The sequence below is a fragment of the Sinocyclocheilus grahami genome, unplaced genomic scaffold, assembly GCF_001515645.1.
Source record: "Sinocyclocheilus grahami isolate Dianchi unplaced genomic scaffold, SAMN03320097.WGS_v1.1 scaffold277.1, whole genome shotgun sequence".
NCBI classification, from domain to species: Eukaryota; Metazoa; Chordata; class Actinopteri; order Cypriniformes; family Cyprinidae; genus Sinocyclocheilus; species Sinocyclocheilus grahami.
Genome location: NW_015505456.1, coordinates 2,204,850 through 2,208,871, shown reverse-complemented (window position 1 = coordinate 2,208,871; position 4,022 = coordinate 2,204,850). Strand labels below are relative to the sequence as shown.

Below are 4,022 nucleotides of genomic sequence, written 5' to 3'. Positions count from 1 at the left end.
TACATTCTGTTTCCTAGATCATCTAAACCGTTTTAGAAGCACTGACTCTAAAATTCATGGATGCATTTAATTTGTACTTACAATGTTTCTAGAATTTTTAATAGAATTACATATACAATACATTAACACAATTTTTGGTTTATTTTTCACATGCTCGTTATTATTATTATTATAAATCTACTCTTTCTCATTTTTAATCTATTATTTTCACAATTACTTTTTATTTTAAGGGGTTTGTATTCCTATATTACATATGTGGGGAAAATTATTTTTACATTTTCATTCGTAATAAACCTCCATATTCCATAGAGGAAATGTTAAAAATCATACTCTCATTTAAATTTTTATGTATATATATATATATATATATATATATATATATATGACCATTTTGAAGGCTCAGGAAACCTTTGCAGGTGTTTTGAGTTGATTAGCTGATTGGCATGTCACCATATTCTAATTGGTTGAGATAGTGAATTGGTGGGTTTTTGTTAAATGTGAGCCAAAATCATCACAATTAAAAGAACCAAAGACTTAAACTACTTCAGTCTGTGTGCATTGAATATATTTAATACACGAGTTTCACAATTCGAGTTGAATTACTGAAATAAATGAACTTTTCCACGACATTCTAATTTATTGAGATGCACCTGTATATTATGAAGCTATATATTATAACATAAAATAATATAAACTTTATATAAACCTATCCCTCACTCAAACTTTTTATTTTTTTTAATATTTTCATTATGTTATGTTGCATGTTTGCATGTGATGTTAACTTGAACGCAATGCTCTACCCAGGAGCTTGCCAGCAGTTGGTGTCATATTGGTTGGTCTGGACAGATAATGAAATATGTCATGCCAAAGACAAATGTATCTTCTCATTCAAAACCTTTCAGACGTGTTATCATTACAGGCTGGGGAAGCATTAGCCGGGACAAGCTCAATGTCAATGATGTCAAGGAGCTGCAGCAGAATAATAGCTCTGCGAAACCAGTCCATCTAAATGCGTCCAGGGCTCTTATCGACTTCTCTGATGATATATGTGCCTGTAATGTGTGAAAAAAGACAGCTACTATTGCAGATGTGGCAAGGACGCGGTATGTATCTTGAATAAAAATATGCATGGCATTAACCTTTGATTGAATGTTCTTATTATTGCACAGTTCTTCTCTGCCTTGCAATAGCGGTTGAGTATGTGCGTGTGACCAACCCATATGGTCGATGACTCATCGTGCAGATGAACTATCTGAAACATCAATGTCGCTGGACTCCATCCTCTGCACTGCTTGACTGCTGGGGCTCTGTTAGGCATGCGGAGAGGGGAATCCCGTCTAAGACGGAGCATGCATGAGCGTTTGTGCGGCTGCGCGGATGTTCCCGAACAGCCGACCATTAATGAGGATGACTCATCCCTAGAAACCCCACTGGATGGGTGCGGAGGTGATTCACCATGTGTCTGTGTGCTATCCAAGGATACCCTTCAGTCTAAACCCCAGAAAAGTGTCATGCTGTGCATAGTTGGTGTTTCCACTGAGAGTTCATAAAGACAGAGGAGGTTTGAGGTCACAATCTGCTTGGGGTCCTTTTTGCCTTCATGTTTCATTAATTAGTAAGACTCTCTGATTACAGCCTTAGCTTTCATTTACAGCTATTTTGAGGATGACATGTAGTTTTTGCACCGCCCACCTTACGCCCGCCAACTGTGTAGACTGTGCAGCTTCAGGCTCAAGAAAAACATCATTTATTCTTCGTTAAAAAGGTTGTATGGTGGCTTTTCTATGCTCCTTTTTTTCTTGAAGCTGGTAGAACATGCTGCTAGCAATGCTGAGGTCATTGATTCATTTCACAGGAATTGATAAAATGCATAGCTTGAATGCAGTATTGAGAGAGCTGCTTTGGTTAAAATACAAGTAAATTATATTGATGTTCTTTGTAGACATACGATATCGTTCCTGATTTATGAAATTAAGCTTTTAGTTAAATGCTAGACACAGAAACACAGAATTTACAAATAATGTAATACAAAATATACAAAAATAAATAAATAAATTGAAGTAAAATAATGACAGCAGATTCATATTTTTACTCTTAAATTAGTTTTAGCTTTTTAGCATGAATTGTATATATAGATTTTTTTAGTATCAATGCATTTAAGAGAGTCAGCAACATTCAAAATTCAACCATAAACGTCTTTTGTTTATATAAAGTTTAACAAATAAAATTATATAATTTATCATATAATTTTTTTCTTTCTGTTCAACATAAATAAATCTTCCCAAATATTTTTGGAATGATAACAGTCAAATAGGAAAAAAGGAAGAAAAAAAAGCTCATGCAAACTAAATGGCAACTGTGGAAAAAAAATAAAAATAAACTTTGATCAACAATTTAAGTGGACTTCTAGAAAGGTAGTATATTAAAACTCTAAAAAAATATAGAATATGTCCCCTTTGCAGGCACAGGTGAAGGTTTTTCTACAAGACTACATCAAAAAATGTCAGAAAGGCAGCATAACGCAGAAGATTAAAGAACAATTATGAAACTGTCATATCAAAAATTTAATTCTTCTTTCTCTTCTGTTTTTGCTGCTGGTTGCACTTTGCAGTCCAAACCTTCTGCAACCTTTCTGCTTAGTAAGACTTCACTGGCCTTCTTCTAATGAGCTGCGGTGGAACCAGCCCCAGCAAACCCAACGGTCCACCCTATCAGGAAATAATCACCACTCTAATCAGCCATAAAGATGATGTCTCAGCATAGACAACAGGTGCAGTGTAGCTGATCAGTATTCCGGTGGGACGAGACTTCCTTCCCAGAGAGAATGCATGGTAAGCAGTTCACCATCAGACCTGGTGTGAGCCCTGCAGTGATTACATTCAAATGTATTCAGAAAATCCATGTGAGAAGGATGAACAGTGACTTAACATCAGTATACGCTGAAATCCACAAAGAGTACATGAAGATTAAACCGGAAAATATGGCTTGTTTGCTAGACGTGGATTAAAGTGCTTCATATCCGTTGATATGCAGTGAAATGCAAAGCAAATGCAAACAAATGTTGCCCATTCTTAATATATACGGTACATCCACTGATGTATAGCTATTTTTAAATTAAGGCATGTTTTTGCTGCTTCTTGCATTTCACATTTGGAACTCACTTTGGATAATGAGTGTCTTCTGTATAAACAAATATAAAATTCATGAGGTAAACCTTCACCCATTTTTGTGACAACACAAACATGTGCAAATCTTTTTTTTTTTCATGACATCTTTTTTGAACCTTGAAAGCTCCTTTTAGTCCACATTTGGGTTGTGATGCCATCAAACCCAACCAAGTGTTGCATTGTATAAACACACTACTATAAGTCTTTTAAAGGTTTACTTCTACCAGGAGTGGGATTCAAACCCATGCAAATATTTGTCCATTGGATCTCAAGTCCAACATCTTAACCACCCTGTTCACATCTGTTGGGAAGATGGTTTGGCATTTTGTCCTGGATATTTGTATTGTAATATCATCAAACTGATGAGCATTTCATTGTACAAATATACTGTCTTTTAAATATTTGCTTTTACCAGGAGTGGGGTTCGAACCCACGTGGACATTTGTCCACTGGATCTTAAGTCCAACGCCTTAACCACTCGGCCATCCTGGTTGTATGTTAGGAGGAGTGGGGTTTGAACTCACGAGAACATTTATCCCCTGGATCTATCCCATCAAACTCTACATTACTATATATCCTCAAGTTTAGACATCTTAAAGGGATAGTTCACCCAAAAATGAAAATTACCCCATGATTTACTCACCCTCAAGCCATCCTAGGTGTATATGACTTTCTTCTTTCAGATGAATACAATCGGAGTTATATTTAAAAATGTCCTGGCTTTATAATGTCAGTGAATGGTGGTCGAGATTTTGAAGCCCAAAAAAGTGCATCCATCCTTCGTAAAAAGTACTCCACATGGCTCCAGGGGTTAATAAAGGCCTTCTGAAGCATATCAATGCTTTTTTTGTAAGA

General features: G+C 35.9%; 1 non-coding gene across 1 annotated transcript; it reads right to left on the bottom strand.

The window, feature by feature from the left end:
- Positions 1-3,576: 3,576 nt before the first annotated feature.
- trnal-uaa (transfer RNA leucine (anticodon UAA)) lies at positions 3,577-3,659 on the bottom strand. Its single transcript has one exon. It is a non-coding gene; the product is annotated as a tRNA-Leu (tRNA).
- Between the last annotated feature and the right edge of the window lie 363 nt (positions 3,660-4,022).